Source organism: Salvelinus fontinalis, chromosome 5 (genome assembly GCF_029448725.1).
Source record: "Salvelinus fontinalis isolate EN_2023a chromosome 5, ASM2944872v1, whole genome shotgun sequence".
Classification (NCBI taxonomy): Eukaryota; Metazoa; Chordata; class Actinopteri; order Salmoniformes; family Salmonidae; genus Salvelinus; species Salvelinus fontinalis.
Window position 1 is genome coordinate 23,577,775 of NC_074669.1, and position 20,684 is coordinate 23,598,458.

At 42.7% G+C, this 20,684-nt stretch overlaps 1 pseudogene; it reads left to right on the plus strand.

Annotated features, from left to right (window-relative positions):
* The window catches only part of LOC129854854 (dynamin-2-like), a 32,967-nt pseudogene extending 20,706 nt beyond the window's left edge, over positions 1-12,261 (plus strand).
* Positions 12,262-20,684: the final 8,423 nt, after the last annotated feature.

The window sequence follows — 20,684 nt, forward strand, 5'->3', positions numbered from 1 at the left end:
ACACACACAACCAACAATACCAGTTTAGAAAACATGAGAGAGGGAGAAACAAAAGGACAGGAACACAGAGTGATTAAAGAGAATGATTAACAGATGTGTGTGCCTGTGTGTGGTGTGTGTGTGTGTTTAACAGATGGGTTTTAGACCGCTCCAGATTCCTGCCTCTGTCAGACGCAGCGGCGTCTCCCTGACAGAGAGAGAGAGAGAGAGAGAGGGAGGAAAAGAGGGGGTTGGTGATGAATAAAGAGAGGGGAGAAAGAAGCTCTGTTGGTATGGATGAGTGAGTTTAGTTATTCATTGTGTGTGAAGGTGTGTGTTCCAGCTCTGATAACATGTGTGTGCCCTGTGTGAGACCTATGGTGTAGTCGTGTGTATGCATATGGCATACAACCTCAAACCTGGAGAGGAAGGTGACTGTTTGATTGTATCTGTTATAATTGTTAGAAGGTATATAAGGACTAGAGGTTCTTGGATATGGGTATAGTTGTTTTCTGAAGCTGCTGACTCGGTGATGTAGTTTGAGGTAGCTGACAGTATGCAATGTAATTGTAGGAACGTGTATAAGGACTATGGGTTCCTGGAGCTGGCGTTTGGCTCTCAGGAGGAGGTAGACAGCTGGAAAGCTTCTCTGCTGAGAGCCGGAGTCTATCCCGAGAAAGTCACTGTGAGTATCTTAGTCAAAACTCCTGACCCGTAACTCTAAACCTGACTCTAACCTCTAACCCTAAAACCATGACCTATAAAGTAACTGTGAATAGCCTAACCCTGACCCCTTACCTCCTAACCTTGAACCTAACTATAACCTACACCTGCCCTTATTCTCTGCCTGGCTACCCTTCACCTCTCTCCTTCCTCGTCCCCCCCTACTACCCCCTCCCCTTGCCTTCGGTCATTGGCTGCTCACAGCTTCCCATCCGAAACAGTTCGGAACAGTTTGTGCATGTACACAAAACATTAGGAACATTATTGGTTGGTAAGCGGACCCCAGACCATAAAGGGCAGTGGGTTTTATAACTGATTCAGGTATTTTTAGCCAGATCCTAATTGGTATGTTGAATTTGATGTTCCTTTTGATGGCGTAGAAGGCCCTTCTTGCCTTCTCTCAGATCGTTCACAGCTTTGTTAAAGTTACCTGTGGCCCTAATGTTTAGGCCGAAGTATGTATAGTTTTTGTGTACTCTGGAAATGTATTTGTGGTCCTGGCAACCGGACCTTTTTTGGAACACCATTATTTTTGTCTTACTGAGATGTACTGTCATGGTCTACGTCTGACAGAATCTGTGCAGAAGATCTAGGTGCTGCTGTAGGCCCTTCTTGGTTGGGGACAGGAGCACCAACAAACCCGTAGACATTTGATTTCAGATTCTAGTAGAGTGAGGCCGGGTGCTACAGACTGTTCTAGTGCCCTCGCCAATTCTGTGATATATATATTGAGGAGGGTGGGGCTCAAGCTGCATCCAAGTCTCACCCCATGGCCCTGTGGAAATAAATGTGTGTTTTTTGCCAATTTTAACTTGTTGTTTGTGTACATGGATTTTATAATGTCTTATGTTTTTCCCCCAACACCGCTTTCCATCAATTTGTATAGCAGACCCTCATGCCAAATTGAGTCAAAAATGTTTTCAAATCGACAAAGCATGAGAAGACTTTGCCTTTGTTTTGGTTTGTTTGTCAATTAGGGTGTGCAGGTTGAATACGTGGTTTGTCATACGGTAGTTTGGTAAAAATACTATTTACATTTTCTCAGTACATTGTTTTCACTGAGGAAATGTACGAGTCTGCTGTTAATGATAATGCAGAGGATTTTCCAAAGTTTGCCGTTGACGCATATCCCACAGTAGTTATTGGGGTCAAATTTGTCTCCACTTTTGTGGATTGCGGTGATCATCTTCAACTCTGGCATCTTCCCCAATATTTGGAACCAAGGACTGATCACCCCAATCCAATAAAGTATAGATGAAAATGATTTAAGTATAGACAATTAGAATGTGTGGTTTGTATATTTTATAATTTCATTTAGGATCCCTCAACACCACAGGCTTTTTTTGGGTTGGAGGATTTGTATTTTGTCCTGTAGTTCATTCAATGTAATTGGAGAATCCAGTGGGATCTGGTAATCTTTAATAGTTGATTCTAAGATTTGTATTTGATATGTACAGTTGAAGTCGGAAGTTTACATACACTTGAGCCAAATACATTTAAACTCAGTTTTTCATAATTCCTTTAATCCTAGTAAAAATACCCAGTCTTAGGTTAGTTAGGATCACCACTTTATTTGAAGAATGTGAAATGTCAGAATAATAATAGAGATAATGATTCATTTCAGCTTTTATTTCTTTCATCACATTCCCAATGGGTCAGAAGTTTACATACACTAAATTAGTATTTGGTAGCATTGCCTTTAAATTGTTTAACTTGGGTCAAACGTTTCGGGTAGCCTCCCATAAGCTTCCCACAATAAGTTGGGTGAATTTTGGCCCATTCCTCCTGACAGACCTGGTGTAACTGAGTCAGGTTTGTAGGCCTCCTTGCTCGCACACACTTTTTCAGTTCGGCCCACAAATTTTCTATAGGATTGAGGTCGGGGCTTTGTGATGGCCACTCCAATACCATAACTTTGTTGTCCTTAAGCCATTTTGCCACAACTTTGGAAGTATGCTTGGGGTCATTGTCCATTTGGAAGACCCATTTGCGACCAAGCTTTAACTTCCTGACTGATGTCTTGAGATGTTGCTTCAATATATTCCCATAATTTCCATCCTCATGATGCCATTATTTTGTGAAGTGCACCAGTCCCTCCTGCAACAAAGCACCCCCACAACATGATGCTGCCACCCCTGTGCTTCACGGTTGGAATGGTGTTCTTCAGCTTGCAAGCCTCCCCCTTTTTCCTCCAAACATAACAATGGTCATTATGGCCAATCAGTTCTATTTTTGTTTCATCAGACCAGAGGACATTTCTCCAAAAGTACAATCTTTGTCCCCATGTGCAGTTGCAAACGATAGCCTGGCTTTTTTATGGCGGTTTTGGAGCAGTGGCTTCTTCCTTGCTGAGCGGCCTTTCAGGTTATGTTGATACAGGACTCGTTTTACTGTGGATATAGATACTTTTGTACCTATTTCCTCCAGCATCTTCACAAGGTCCTTTGCTGTTGTTCTGGGATTGATTTGCACTTTTCGCACCAGAGTACGTTCATCTCTAGGAGCCAGAACGCGTCTCCTTCCTGAGCGGTATGACGGCTGCGTGGTCCCATGGTGTTTATACTTGCGTACGATTGTTTTTACAGATGAACATGGTACCTTCAGGCATTTGGAAATTGGCTCCCAAGGATGAGCCAGACTTGTGGAGGTCTACAATTTATTTTCTGAGGTATTGGCTGATTTCTTTTGATTTTCTCATGATGTCAAGCAAAGAGGCACTGAGTTTGAAGGTAGGCCTTGAAATACATCCACAGGTAGATCTCCAATTTACTCAAATGATGTCAATTAGCCAATCAGAAGCTTCTAAAGCCATGGCATCATTTTCTGGAATTTTCCAAGCTGTTTAAAGGCACAGTCAACTTTTGTAAACTTCTGACCCAATGGAATTGTGATACAGTGAATTATAAGTGAAATAATCTGTCTGTAAACAATTGTTGAAAAAATTACTTGTGTCATGCACAAAGTAGATGTCCTAACCGACTAGCCAAAAGTATAGTTTGTTAAAAACAATTTTGGGGAGTGGTTTATTATTTTTTTTAAATGACTCCAACCTAAGTGTATGTAATCTTACGACTTCCACTGTATACTGGTAAGATAGTCTCGCTAAGATATTACACGTTTCTAATTTTGTCTGAAAGTCATTTTCATTTCAAGTTAGTGTACTGTTAGCTAGCTAGCTGGCTGACTCGCTAGCTAACCTTTACGTGTGTCATCTGTGTAATTGTATTACTTGTATCTCAGATCCATTTGCATTGCTAGTTATAGCTTGATGTTAGCTAGCTAACATTGAACCTGGTTGGTTAGCTACCTGCAGATTCATACAAGGTGGTAACGTTATGAGCTGGGATTATGGTTCATGTCGTAGAAATATTGTCCCAATAATATTTCTCAGATACCAGAACTTGTGAATTCAAATATACTTTATTACAAAGTAACAAGCCAAGCTGGCCCATGGACCAACTGATCTTTCCAGTCTCAGCACTCTCCTTTTATACAGTTTTACCCTTACATAACATACATAGTCACTCCTCTTTATGTAAATTATTATTACCCTTTAGCCTTTCGCCAGCATTATATTTCAGTCTCACTTCTGACTTGTTCACGCCCACTTCTGACTTATTTATGCTCATCTTAGATTATATAGGTGGTGTCACCATAGTACCAATGCAAAAATAATACATATATATGTTCCTAATACAGATGCATGTCTAATAGTACTTAGTTAATACTAACATACCTTCCTAATACAGGTGCATGTCTAATGGTCCCTATAACGGATTAACCAATGTGTCTGTCCAATGGCCTTCACAAGACCAGGCATGACCAAGAATGGCTAGGACTGTGTTTATTCAGTTTTGCACAATCACAAGGATTCTGCTTACATTCTGCTCACACATGTTTCATGGTTAACCATATATTGATTCTGCTTACTATTCTGAGATGCATAACACATGTACTGGAAAATATATCCCCACATATATTGTTTAGCTGGTTACCTAGCTACATGTCTAATCAAAATACTCCACTACTATTCAAGTAACCATTTCAATAGAATGTTCACAACTGTCGATAACGTAGCCGGTAAATTTGCTATGGCTATCTGCTGTGATTTTAGAGCACTCTCGTCTGAGTGTGCCAGAGCGCAGAATAACTGATGAATTTACGTAAGCTCAACGCCCGTTGAATATGTTCGGTGTCAGTAAACGTTGGCAAAAAATGCATAATTAAAATGTTGCCAGCAACACAGTTGCAGTCAGCAATGCTCTGGATAACATCAAAACAGCCTAACCAGCTCTACTAGGGCGAGTAAAATTGTCAGAGTGAGCTGTTCTCTCATTTGTGTCTGGAAGTAGCTAGCAAGCTAACCAACGTTAGCCAATTAGCTTGGGTGCTGTTGTTCGGTCTGAACGCTTGAATCAACCCTACTGCTCGGCCAGAGCGTCCAGTGTGCACTCTGAACGCTCAGAGAGCGGAACACTCTGAATTTATGTACAGACAATCTGACAATGCTCTGAGTGTCAGGACCCGGTGTGAGAAACAGTCACTAATAGTCGGCAGAACCCAGAAGATGAGGCAGACACAGCAGTACTAGAGACAGTGGTTTAATAAAGGAAAAAGATCTTCAGGCAAAAAATATAAATCCACAACGTCAAAAGTAATGCCAAGAGAAAAAAGGAGTATCCTCCAAGATACAATGTGTCACACCCTGGCCTCTGTTATATTGATTTTCTTTATTAGTTTAGTTAGGTCAGGGTGTGACATGGGATGTTTGTGTGTTTTGTCTAGTTTAGTGTGTGTGTATTGTTTAGGGGGTTGTGTATAGTGTATGGGGTTGTGTTCAGTAGAGAGGTTTAGGAAAGTCTATGGTTGCCTGGTTTGGTTCTCAATCAGAGACAGCTGTTTATTGTTGTCTCTGATTGGGAGCCATATTTAAGGCAGCCATAGGCTTTAGGTGATTGTGGGTAATTGTCTATGTCTAACGTTAGTAGCTGTGTGTGCACTTTCGTTTGTAGCTTCACGTTTGGGGTTTATTGTTTTTTGTATTAGTTTGTAATTTGTTCGTTTCGTCTTCGTCTCTAATAAAAGAAGATGTATTCATATCAATCTGCGTATTGGTCCGATCCATGCACTACCTCAGACGATGAGGAGAACGAACATGAGAAGATGAAAAACCACAAAGTGGTAAGAACAGCAGGAAAAAACTAACTTTAAAAAGAATAATAAAAAATAAACAAGAACAAAACCAGAGTACCTCAGGAAAATCCAACTAGAGAAATAAAGTTTCACAGCATGGCTGGGGCTGGGTGCTAACATACAAACACAGAGCAAAGAACTGAGGAACACTAAGGGTTTAAATACCTACAAGGAAATGAGGCACAGGTGCAATTAATAACTATAACAAGGGAAAAACAAAAGGTTCAAAAAGCCGCAATGGGGGCATCTAGTGACCAAAACAATCCTGGCCAAATCCTGACACTGAGTTTATGAACGAGCACACTCTGGCACTCCAGATTCAATTTACGAATCCACCCGTAGTATAAACCAGCCTTTTGAAAGCTTTGGTTGTTTTGTACATGGCCTCACATGTGAATCCTTAACCCCACCCATCTCTTTAAGGCTTTAGAGGGTCTGAACGATGCTGAATGGGTGTAGACAAAGAAGAGCTCTCCATTAGGTGTCCGAAAACATTCAAGGGACATTTTCAAGTTCATCATCTTTCAAAGCATAATCACTTTCCCATTGTTCCTCAACTATTGTGTATGATATACCATTTTCTTGCTCTGAGTGTCTAATTTTGTAAATGTAAAAAACACAATTTCAAATTTTGCCACATAAGACCGAATCGAGCCGGTCGGTCACGTGTGAAATTTGTTTTGATTTAGAATGGACCATTATTATGCACCTGTCTCGGGGCAGGGGGAAAAATACATGTCATCTATGCACTTAAATAACAAACGGAGGGCGCTTTTCCCATGGTTCATTTTAATACTTTTTTTCATTTTATTTACTTCGCCACCATGGCCTTTTTATATTTTTATTTATTTATATATATATTTTGTTTGCCTTCACCTCCCTTATCTCACCTCACTTGCTCATATTGTATATAGACTTATTTTTCACTGTATTATTGACTGTATGTTTGTTTTACTCCATGTGTAACTATGTGTTGTTGTATGTGTCGAACTGCTTTGCTTTATCTTGGCCAGGTCGCAATTGTAAATGAGAACGTGTTCTCAATTTGCCTACCTGGTTAAATAAAGGTGAAATAAAAATTAAAAAAAATACTGGCCAGGTAGGCTATACTCCTGTAAAGATTAGGAAAGTTGAGAAATACATATAGTTGGCCTAGCCTATAGAAAGCTGATGGGAACCTCCTCTTTTTATTATAGGCCATCACTCTGTTTTCTCACGCAATTGCATAGACTATAGAAATGTTGTGCAACATAAGCTCATGGGCTCTCATTAAGTGTATCGGCGCCATTAAACAGCAAGCCGTTTAAAGGCACGATAGATAGGGCAGCCGTGCTTCTAGACCCTAGGCAACTTTGCAGTATTCAGTTTTTTTACGTGTCATTTCTTATTTTATCAGAATTTGTTTTGTGTTATTACATACAGCCGGGAAGAACTTTTGGATATCAGAGTGACGGTAACTCACCAGCATTAATACCAGGAATACGACTTTCCCGAATCGGATCCTTTGATCGTACCCCCTAGGGCAATTGAACTAATTCCAGAGGCTGATCCAAAATACCGCCGGCGGAGAAGAGGTACTCGGAGTGGACTTCTAGTCCGACTCAGGAGGCGCGCACACCATCCACCACTTCAGAGTATATTACTCGCTAATGTTCAGTCTCTGGATAATAAAGTTGATGAGCTCAGGGTGAGGATTTCCTTCCAGAGAGACATCAGGGATTGTAACATACTCTGTTTCACAGAATAAATATCTCTCCAGGAAGAAGAAGGGCGGGGGTGTATGGTTCATGATTAACTACTCATGGTGTGATTGTGATAACACACAGGAATTCAAGTCCTTTTGTTCACCCAACCTAGAATACCTCACAATCAAATGCCGACCGTATTACCTCCAAAGAGAATTATCTTCGGTTATAGTCACAGGCATGTATATTCCCCCTCAAGCCGATACCACGATGGTCCTCAAAGAACTTCACTGGACCTTATGCAAACTGGAAACCACATATTCTGAGACCGCATTTATTGTAGCTGGGGATTTTAACAAAGCAAGTTTGAGGAAAACGCTACCGAAGTTCTATCAACACATTGACTGTAGTACTTGCGCTGCTAAAACACTCGACCACTGCTGCTCCAACTTCTGGGATGCCTTTAAGGCCCTCCTTTCGGCAAATCTGATCAAGACTCCATTTTGCTCCTCCCTTCATATAGGCAGAAACTCAAACAGGAAGTACCCGTGCTAAGGACTATTCAACGCTGGTCTGACCAATCAGAATCCACGCTTCCAGATTGTTTTGAACACGCGGACTGGTATATTTTTTAGGTAGCCTCCGAGAATAACATTGACGAATACACTGATAGGGTGACTGAGTTTATCAGAAAGTGAATAGGAGATGTTGTAGGTTGAGTTGTGCCCACTGCGACTATTATAACCTACCCTAACCAGAAATCAAGGATAGATGGCAGCATTCGTGCAAAACTGAAAGCTCGAACCACTGCATTTAATGATGGCAAGGTGACTGGGAATATGGCCGAATACAAACAGTGTAGTTATTCCCTCCGCAAGGCAATCAAACAGGCAAAACGTCAGTATAGAGACAAAGTGGAGTCACAATTCAACGGCTCAGACATGAGATGTATGTGACAGGGTCTACAGACAATCACAGACTACAAAGGGAAAACCAGCCACATCGTGGACACCGAAGTCTTGTTTCCGCCCGCTTTGAAGTTAACACAGTGCCACCGACGTGGCCCTCTACCAAGGACTGTGGGCTCTCGTTCTCCGTGGCCGACGTGAGTAAGACATTTAAGCGTGTTAACCCTCGCAAGGCTGCCAGCCCAGACGGCATCCCTAGCCGTGTTCTCAGAGCATGCACAGACCAGCTGGCTGGAGTGTTTATGGACATATTCAATCTCTCCCTATCACAGTCTGCTGTCCCCACATGCTTCAAGATGGCCACCATTGTTCCTGTACCCAAGAAAGCAAAGGTAACTGAACTAAATGACTAACACCCCGTAGCATTCATTTCTGTCATCATGAAGTGCTTTGAGAGACTAGTCAAGGATCATATCACCTCTACCTTACCTGACACCCTAGACCCACTTCAATTTGCTTACCGCCCCAATAGATCCACAGACGATGCAATCGCCATCCCACTGCCCTATACCATCTGGACAAGAGCAATACCTATGTAAGAATGCTGTTTATTGACTATAGCTCAGCATTCAACACCATAGTACCCTCCAAGCTCATCATTAAGCTCAAGGCCCTGGGTCTGAACCACGCCCTGTGCAACTGGGTCCTTTTCTTCCTGACAGGCCGTCTCCAGGTGGTGATGGTAGGAAACAACACCTCCACTTCGCTGATCCTCAACACCGGGGCCCCACAATGGTGTATGCTCAGCGCCCTCCTGTACTCCCTGTTCACCCATGACTGCGTGGCCACACACGCCTCCAACTCAATCATCAAGTTTGCAGACGACACAACAGTAGTAGGCCTGATTACCAACAATGACGAGACATCCTACAGGGATGAGGTGAGGGCTCTGGGAGTGTGGTGCCAGAAATAACCTCTCATCAACGTCAACAAAACAAAGGAGCTGATCGTGGACTTCAGGAAACAGCAGAGGAAGCACCCCCCTATCCCTATCGACGGGACCGCAGTGGAGAAGGTGGAAAGTTCCTCGGAGTACAGATCACTGACAAACTGAAATGGTCCACCCACACAAACAGTGTGGTGAAGAGATTTGGAGGCTCAGGAGGCTGAAGAAATTTGGCTTGGCACCTAAAACCCTCACAAACTGCCCAACGCATCACCGGAGGCAAACTACCTGCCTTCCAGGACACCTACAGCACCCGATGTCACAGGAAGGCCAAAAATATCATAAAGGACAACAACCATCCGAGCCACTGCCTGTTCACCCCGCTATCATCCAGAAGGTGAGGTCAGTACAGGTGCATCAAAGCTGGGACCGAGATACTGAAAAACAGCTTCTATCTCAAGGCCATCAGACTGTTAAATAGTCATCACTAGCACATTAGAGGCTGCTGCCCTAATGTACATAGACTTGAAATCACTGGCCACTTGAATAATGGAACACTAGTCACTTTAATAATGTTTACATATTTTGCATTGCTCATCTCATATGTATATACTGTATTCTATTCTACTGTATCTTAGTCTATGCCACTCTGACATTGCTCGTCCAAATATTTATTTATTCTTAATTCCATTCCTTAGATGTGTGTATTGTTGTGAAATTGTTAGATATTACTGCACTGTTGTACCTAGAAACACAAGCATTTCACTACACCCGCAATAACATCTACTAAACACGTGTATGTGACCAATAAAATTGGGTTTGATTCGATTTTCGATCACATTTGCATTGATGTCAGAGTGATTAGCGGGACAATAGAGTGCTGAGTACCAGGCAGTTAGCAAATTTGGTAGGCTACTAATGACCATCAATCAGTAGCATCAGAGCTGGTGGAATTTGACTGCCTTCATGACTCGTGACTGTCGATGTGGCGGCAATACGGTCACCGTAACAGCCCTAGATCAGACTTGCTCGGGGTGGGGGATTCGTCACCAAGAGAAAGCTTCTCCTGCCGTGCTCTTGCTTTGATTTTGTAGAAGTCCTTTCTGGAAATGTATGAAGTTGCCCTGCACCACCACTGTTCCATTCTTGTACAGGTTGACAGAGCGGGGCTTTCCCAGGGTCCTCGTTTTAAGATATGTTCTGATTTTCCACCCGCAGCCAATACCCTCTCTCTTAAGAGGGATAGTGTGCTCTCATAGCTCTGTGCCATGTCCAGGGATGGTCTGTGTTGAAGATTAAGTTGCTTACGTTACGATTTTTGTAGCAGTCAGCAAAAAGTGTCTCTGGATTGTCCATAAGGAGCTTCTCTTTGTACTCTTTCTATGCCTTGTCATTTTTTTTATGTCCAAGGGATATTGTACTGTGGTGACCTCTGCACAGAGGGAAGCCATGGAGCAGGGGGTCAAAGATGCTTCTGCATTTGGGTGGGGGAGGAACTCTGCTGCCATTGTTTGGCTCAGGGGCTTCACACCTCTTACTTCACACTTCAGTGGTTATTAATATTGCAGCCAGGTCTGTTCTTCAAGATTGGTAGCCTTTTAACTTAGCATTCAGTCTTTAGAAAGTTAAACATCTAGAAATTATTGTAATGTTCTTTTCATTCTGGGCTTTCGAAGTAGCTTCCGACTGAACAATACTTCCAGGTTGGATGATATTTTCGGGTTTCTTTTGTGCTTCTTTTGCTGGTTTGTCAGAAAGTTTGCTGGTTAGTCCTTGGCAGTAAGAATTCTTGGTAATAAAACTCCTTCCAGAATCCTTCCAGGTAATTTGTCCAAGATCAGGTTGTAGGTTTGGAGTTTTGATTTGGAGTGAAGGTTATGTTGTGGAGGGTAGTATCCAATTTTATACAACCCTAAATCTATATTTTTGTAAAATGCAGCAATATTCAGGAGCTCATCTGCTCATGACCTCTCTATAACTCTCACTCTTTCCCTCCCTCCCTCCCTCCCTCCCTCCCTCCCTCCCTCCCTCCCTCCCTCCCTCCCTCCCTCCCTCCCTCCCTCCCTCCCTCTCTCTCCTGTGCCAGGTCGATAAGGAGAGTAATAGTTCTAGTGATAGTTTCTCTATGGACCTTCAGTTGGAGCGTCAAGTAGAGACCATCCAGGAACCTGGTGGACACCTTTATGAACATCGTTTACAAAGCCATTAGAGACTTCGTGCCCAAGACCGTCATGCACCTCATGGTCAACAACGTAAGTCAGTGTCTGTCCGGCGGTCTCCCCTCATAACTCTCTGTTGGTGAAGGAATATATCATCTCTTTCTCCTCTCTTCATAGGTAAAGGAGTACATCAGTATTGACCTCCTGGTGCAGCTCTACTCTTTAACAGAGAAGTGTGTGTTGATGGATGAGTATCCAGAGCAGGAGCAGAGGAGAGAGGAGGTGCTGAGGACTCACGCTGCCTTGAAGGAGGCGCTGGCCATCATCGGAGACATCTCCACCTGCTCTACTCCTCTACCTCTTCCTGTTGACTCCTTCTGGCTGCATGGAGCCCCTGCGACCAGCCGCAGGTAACACACACAGACACACACACACACACACACATGGGTGCACACACATCATAACGCTAACCACCTTCCCTCAGGTCTCACAGTAATACAGCTCTAGCTCCTAAGCATATAGCCTCTGCTCCCAGAGCCCCACCAGAGGCCCCACCTCATTGACGTTAGTCTCCTCCGTGCTGCACCTCATCTTCATGGACCACCCAGCAACAACGCTGATACCAACCAGTCTCCACCAGGCGGACTTATCAGATTTCCCTCCAATATACCCAGGTAACCATGACGGCGATGTTCGGGGCAGCAGGTAGCCTAGTGGTTAGAGTGTTGGGCCGGTAACCTAAAGGTCACTAGTTTGAATCCCCAAACTGACAAGGTGAAAAATCGTTCCGTTGAGCAGAGCACTTAACCCTAATTGCTCCAGGGATGCTGTTGATAATGGCAGACCGTGACCCCACTCTCTGTGGTTGTCTCGGGGAGTTGGGATATGTAAAAAACACATTTCCAATTCCCAAATGCGTATTAATACACACTTCTACATACAGTTGAAGTCAGAAGTTTACATACACTTAGGTTGGAGTCATTAAAACTCGTTTTTCAACCACTCCACAAATTTCTTGTTAACAAACTATAGTTTTGGCAAGTCGGTTAGGACATCTACTTTGTGCAATTGTTTACAGACAGATTATTTCCCTTATAATTCACTGTATCACAATTCCAGTGGGTCAGAAGTTTACAAAAGTTGACTGTGCCTTTAAACAGCTTGGAAAATTCCAGAAAATGATGTCATGGCTTTAGAAGCTTCTGATAGGCTAATTGATATAATTTGAGTCAATTGGAGGTGTACCTGTGGATGTATTTCAAGGCTTACCTTCAAACTCTTTGCTTGACATCATGGGAAAATCAAAAGAAATCAGCCAAGACCTCAGAAAAAAAGTTGTAGACCTCCACAAGTCTGGTTCATCATTGGGAACAATTTCCAAACTCCTGAAGGTACCAAGTTCATCTGTACAAACAATAGTACACAAGTATAAACGCCATGGGACCATGCAGCCGTCATACCGCTCAGGAAGGAGACACTTTGTCTCCTAGAGATGAACATACTTTGGTGTGAAAAGTGCAAATCAATCCTAGAACAACAGCAAAGGACATTGTGAAGATGCTGGAGGAAACAGGTACAAACATATCTATATCCACAGTAAAACGAGTCCTATATCGACATAACCTGAAAGGCCGCTCAGCAAGCCACTGCTCCCAAACCGCCATAAAAAAGCCAGACTACGGTTTGCAACTGCACATGGGGACAAAGATCGTACTTTTTGGAGAAATGTCCTCTGGTCTGATGAAACAAAAATAGAACTGTTTGGCCATAATGACCATTGTTATGTTTGGAGGAAAAAGGGGGAGGCTTCCAAGCTGAAGAACGCCATCCCAACCGTGTAGCACAGGGGTGGCAGCATCATGTTGTGGAGGTGCTTTGCTGCAGGAGGGACTGGTGCACCTCACAAAATAGATGGCGGCATGAGGATGGAAATTATGTGGATATATTGAAGCAACATCTCAAGACATCAGTCAGGAAGTTAAAGCTTGGTTGCAAATGGGTCTTTCAAATGGACATTGACCCCAAGCATACTTCCAAAGTTGTGGCAAAAGGGCTTAAGGACAACAAAGTCAAGGTATTGGAGTGGCCATCACAAAGCCCTGACCTCAAGCCTATAGAAAATTTGTGGGCAGAACTGAAAAAGCGTGTGCGAGGAAGGAGGCCTACAAACCTGACTCCGTTACACCAGCTCTGTCAGGAGGAATGGGCCAAAATTCACCTACCCGAAACGTTTGACCCAAGTTAAACAATTTAAAGGCAATGCTACCAAATACTAATTGAGTGTATGTAAACTTCTGACCCACTGGGAATGTGATGAAAGAAATAAAAGCTGAAAGAAATCTTTCTCTCTACTATTATTCTGACATTTCACATTCTCAAAATAAAGTGGTGATCCTAACTGACCTAAGACAGGGGACTTTTACTAGGATTTAATGTCAGGAATTGTGAAACTGAGTTTAAATGTATTTGGCTAAGGTGTATGTAAACTTCCGACTTCAACTGTATGTGAAATAGGACAAATATAAGCACCCACCTTATTATTATTGAAGTTCAACTTGATTTATTTGCTATTTGTTGGAATTCTTTAATGCTGTGGTACTTCAAGCATGCACACAGGCACGCACACACACACAGCTAAACATTGGGCTGCAGAGAGAGAGGTTATTTGAGCTGGGGTGGGGGTCTGTTGGAAAATGTGTTTTTCATTTATTTCCTATCAACCCCAGTATACAGACCCTTTGTATTTCTCACCTCTCTCTCTCTCCACCTCAACCTTTCTCCTGCCTTGGATTTGTGTTACCGCTTTCCATCTTTCCTAATGCAATATCTTTCTCCTGCTCTTCTTCTTCTCTTCCTCCACTCATTCCTCTCCTGCTTTTGGGCTGTACATTTTTTTTCTCCCCCCTAATTTCCTCTCCAACCATTATTTTGGGCCTCACCCATCATCCCTCTTTCCTTCTCAAGCCCCTCCCTAACTCTCCCTCCATAACTCACCCTCTCTTTTTCTCTACCTCTATCCCAGGAAAAGTACAAGCCCTTTTCTCTTGTTTCACATCACAGGAACACTCTGCCAGCACACACATACACACACCACAAGATTCCTTTGTCTCTACAGGGATCTTTCCTGGTCAGTATTAGCAGGAATGCTCACTATTTCTCAACTGGATTTTCCTCCAGAGTGCACACTATGCTTTAGGAGATCTACGGTGTATTGTTTTTTGTAAATAATTTATAGTACTGTAATACTTTAAAATACATCATTGTGTGTGTGTGTGTGTGTGTCCTTTATTAATGGTTTCTCCTCTCTGTCCCTCTCCAGGAGGCAACCCCGGCTGTCCCCATGAAACCATCGCACTGACCTCCTCCCCTCAACACAACCCTGCCTCTGATAGGCTGTACGATGGAGTTGTCCTATCAATCAGATGGATTATTTCAACTAATTCCCCAAATCGTAGACCTATCCCCAAAGCACTTTTATTTCCTACATTCCAGACACTTTCATAGATCTGAAATGATTGGATAGGTGTAATCATTGTGGTGATAATTCCTTTTAGTCTATCATAGGGAAAGGTGGAGCAATCACCATATTGATAATTTCAACCCAATCCATTCAGGTGAAGGGCCATTCCAAACTCCAATATACAGCTACCATTTTGCCTGAGACTTTTACCCAGAGATTGTCAATGAGCTGTCTAATCTGTATTATACACTGGGTGGTTCGAGCCCTAAATGCTGATTGGTTGATAGCTGTGATATATCAGACCGTATACCATGGGTTTGACAAAACATTTATTTTTACCGCTCTCATTACGTTGGTAACCAGTTTATAATAGCAGAAAGACACTTTGGAGGTTTGTGGTATATGGCCAATATACCACGGCTAAGGGCTGTATTCAGGCACTCTGCGCTGCGTCGTTTGTAAGAATAGCCCTTAGCCATGGTATATTGGCCATATACCACAACCCTTCGTGTCTTATTGCTTATATAGAGCCCTCTCCTTACCTTCTCTCCATCTGTCTCCTTCCCTCTCAACTCCCCAACCCACCAAAAATTCTGAAATGTCCATCCCCAATTACAACATTTCCATCAAGATAGAACTGCTAAAGGGGGTGGAATTGCAATCTACTGTAAAGTTCTGTCATACTATCCAGGTCTATGCCCAAACAGTTTGAGCTTCTACTTTTAAAGATCCATCTCTCAAGAAATAAGTCCCTCACCGTTGCCACTTGTTATAGTTCCCCCTCAGGTCCCAGCTGTGCCCTGGACACCATATGTGAATGGATTGCCCCCCATCTATCGTCAGAGTTCGTACTGCTAGGTGACCTAACTGGGACATGCTTAACACCCCGGCCATCCTACAATCTAAGCTAGATGCCCTCAATCTCACACAAATGATCAAGGAACCTACCAGGTACAACCCCAAATCCGTAAACATGGGCATCCTCATAAGATATCATCCTGACCAACTTGCTCTCTAAATACACCTCTGCAGTTTTCAACCAGGATCTAATTTCCTGCGTCCATTGGGGGTCCGCGGTCAAACGACCACCCCTCATCACTGTCAAACGCTCTCTAAAACACTTCTGCGAGCAGGCCTTTCTAATCGACCTGGCCCGGGTATCCTGGAAAGATATTGACCTCATTCCGTCAGTAGAGGATGCCTGGTTGTTCAAGTGCTTGTGAAAGTGCTTTCCTCACCATCTTAAATAAGCATGCCGCTTTCAAAAACAATTTGAACTAAGAACAGATATAGCCCTTGGTTCACTCCAGACTTGACTGCCCTTGACCAGCACAAAAACATCCTGTGGCGTACTGCACTAGCATCGAATAGTCCCCGCGATAAGCAACTTTTCATGGAAGTCAGGAACCAACATACACAGTCAGTTAGGAAAGCAAAGGCTAGCTTTTTCAAACTGAAATTTGCATCCTGCAGCACTAATTCCAAAAAGTTTTGGGACACTGTAAAGAGAATAAGAGCACCTCCTCCCTGCTACCCACTGCACTGAGACTAGGAAACACTGTCACCACCGATAAATCCACGATAATTAAGAATTTCAATAAGCATTTCTCTACAGCTGGCCATGCTGTCCACCTGGCTACCAAAATACCCGGCCAACATCTCTGCACCCCCCGCAGCAACTGGCTCAAGCCCCCCCGCTTCTCCTTCACCCAAATCCAGACAGCTGATGTTCTGAAAGAGCTGCAAAATCTGGATCCCTACAAATCAACTGGGCTAGACAACCTGGACCCTCTCTTCCTAAAATTATCCACCGCCATTGTTGCAACCCTTATTACTAGTCTGTGCTGAGCTGGTCACGGGTGTACCTCAGCCACGCTCAAGGTCCTAAACGATATCATAACCGCCATCGATAAAAGACAGTACTGTGCAGCCGTCTCCATCGACCTGGCCAAGGCTTTTGACTCTGTCAATCACTGTTTTCTTATCGGCAGACTCAACAGCCTGGTTTCTCTAATGACTGCCTTGCCTGGTTCACTAACTACTTCTCAGATAGAGTTCAGTATGTCAAATCGGAGGGCCTGTTGTCCGGACCTCTGGCAGTCTCTATGGGGGTGCCACAGGGTTCAATTCTCGGGCCGACCCTTTTCTCTGTATATAACAATGATGCCGCTCTTGCTGCGGGTAATTCTTTGATCCACCTCTATGCAGACGACACCATTCTGTATACATCTGGCCTTTCTTTGGACACTGTGTTAACAAACTTCCAAACGAGCTTCAACGCCATACAACACTCCTTCTGTGGCCTCCAACTGCACTTAAATGCTAGTAAAACGAAATGCATGCTCTTCAACCGATCGCTGCCCGCACCCGCCCGCCTGACTAGCATCACTACTCTGGACGGTTCTGACTTATAATATGTGGAAAACTATAAATACCTAGGTGTCTGGCTAGGTGTCTCCTTCCAGACTCATATTAAGCATCTCCAATCCAAAATGAAATCTATAATCAGCTTCCTATTTTGCAACAAAGCATCCTTCACTCATGCTACCAAACATACCATCGTAAAACTGACTATCCTACCGATCCTTGACTTCGGCGATGTCATTTACAAAATAGCCTCCAACACTCTACTCAGCAAACTGGATGTAGTCTATCACAGTGCCATCTGTTTTGTCACCAAAGCCCCATATACTACCCACCACTGCGACCTGTATGCTCTCTTTGGCTGGTCCTCGCTACATATTCGTCACCAAACCCACTGGCTCCAGTGTTTTTGCTAGGTAAAGCTTCGCCTTATCTCAGCTCACTGGTCACCATAGCAACACCCACCCGTAGCACGCACTCCAGCAAGTATATTTCACTGGTCATCCCCAAAGCCAACACCTCTTTTGGCCGCCTTTCCTTCCAGTTTTCTGCTGCCAATGACTGGAACGAATTGCAAAAATCACTGAGGTTGGAGACTTATATCTCCCTCACTAACTTCAAGCGTCAGCTGTCAGAGCAGCTTACCGATCGCTGCAGCTGTACACAGCCCATCTGTTAATAGCCCATCCAACCAACTACCTACCTACCTACCTCATCCCCATTTTTGTTTTTCTGCTCTTTTGCACACCAGTATTTCTACTTGCACATCCTCATCTGCACATATCACTCCAGTGTAAATTGCTAAATTGTAATTACTTTGCCACTATTGGCGTATTTATTGCCTTACCTCCTTACTTCATTTGTACACACTGTATACTGATATTTCTATTGTGTTATTGACTGTATTGACTGTTTGTTTATCCCATGTGTAACTCTGTGTTGTTGTTTTTGTCGCACTGCTTTGCTTTATCTTGGCCAGGTCGCAGTTGTAAATGAGAATTTGTTCTCAACTGGCCTACCTGGTTAAATAAAGGTTAAATAAATAAATAAATTAAAAAAAATATATTTTTTACCTGTCTGCTAGTGAGAACCAAGGTGGCCTTGTGACTGTTTTGTACAAATGGAAATGTCTACAAATGTTGGAATGCTTGTGCTTTGTGTAAGTACAAACCACTTATGGTTTTAAATAAACAGGGTTTTAATTTTCTAGAACATTGTGGTCCTTTGATTTGAAATAGGCTAGGAATGGTAAGTCTATTAACTTCTTGTTACATTATACTTGAGTCCTGCCGTGAACCCCTTTATAGATGCATTTGATCTTTACAAAAATGATCAAACAATTCCACTCAGCATGCCAACATAGGGACAGAATCTTATGAAATATAGCCACGCTTTTATCAGTGTACAAAGCCATCCAGCATTAAAATGTCACCCTTTCATTTGCCAGTAGATGGTATTACATTGAGTTAGGGTCACTTTAACTTTACCTACATGTACAGTTGAAGTCGGAAGTTTACATTCACTTAGGTTGGAGTCATTAAAACTCGTTTTACAACCACTCCACAAATTTTTTGTTAACAAACTATAGTTTTGGCAAGTCGGTGAGGACATCTACTTGGTGCATGACACAAGTAATTTTTCCAACAATTGTTTACAGACAGATTATTTCACGTATAACTCACTGTATCACAATTCCAGTGGGTCAGAAGTTAACATACACTAGGTTGACTGTGCCTTTAAATAGCTTGGAAAATTCCAGAAAACGGTGTCATGGCTTTAGAAGCTTCTGATAGGCTAATTGACATAATTTGAGTCAATTGGAGGGGTACCAGTGGATGTATTTCAAGGCCTACCTTCAAACTCAGTGCCTCTTTGATTGACATCATGGGAAAATCAAAAGAAATCAGCCAAGACCTAGCATTGCCTTTAAATTGTTTAAAAACAAGTGAAACAATTTAAAGGCAATGCTACCAAATACTAATTGAGCTGAAAATAAATTATTATCTCTACTATTATTCTGACATTTCACATTCTTAAAATAAAGTGGTGATCCTAACTGACCTAAGACCGGGAATTTTTACTCTGATTAAATGTCAGGAATTGTGAAAAAACTGAGTTTAAATGTATTTGACTAAGGTGTATGTAAAGGTGTATCTGGTGTTTGACCAGATACAATACTATTTCACAGGTCAAACACCAGATACAATACTATTTCACAGGTAACGAATTTCAGCATGCTTATAGGGAAGGACACTCAACAAGCACAGCACTTGCACAAATGACTGATGATTGGCTTAGAGAAATTGATAAAATTATTGTGGGGGCTGTCTTGTTAGACTTCAGTGCAGCTTTTGACATTGTCGATCATAGTCTGCTGATGGAAAAACGTATGTGTTATGGCTTTACACCCCCTGCTATAATGTGGATAAAGAGTTACTTGTCTAACAGAACACAGAGGGTGTTCTTTAATGGAAGCCTCTCAAATAAAATCCCGTTAGAATCAGGAATTCCCCAGGGTAGCTGTTTAGGCCCCTTGCTTTTTAAATTTTTTACTAACGACATGCTACTGACTTTCAGTAAAGCCAGAGTATCTATGTATGCGGATGACACAACACTATACATGTCAGCTACTACAGCGCCTGAAATGACTGCAACACTCAACAAAGAGCTGCAGTTAGTTTCAGAGTGGGTGGCAAGGAATAAGTTAGCTCTAAATATTTCTTAAACTAAAAGCATTGTATTAGGAACAAAACACTCACTAAACCCTAAACCTCAACTAAATCTTGTAATAAATCATGTGGAAATTGAGCAAGCAGACACTCTGACTAAACTGCTTTGAGTAACCCTAGATTATAAACTGTCATGGTCAAAACATTGATGCAGTAGTAGCTAAGATGGGGAGAAGTCTGTCTATAATAAAGCGATGCGCTGCCTTTTTAAACAACACTATCAACAAGGCAGGTCCTACAGGCCTTAGTTTTGTCGCATTTTGACTACTGTTCAGTCGTGTGGTCAGGTGCCACAAAAAAGGACTTATGAAAATTGCAATTGGCTCAGAACAGGGCAGCACGGCTGGCTCTTGGATGTACACAGAGCTAATATTAAAAATATGCATGTCAATCTCTCCTGGCTGAAAGTGGAGGAGAGATTGACTTCATCACTACTTTTATTTATGAGAGATATTGACATGTTGAATGCACTGAGCTGTATGTCTAAACTACTGGCACACAGCTCGAACACCCATGCATAGCCCACAAGACATGCCAC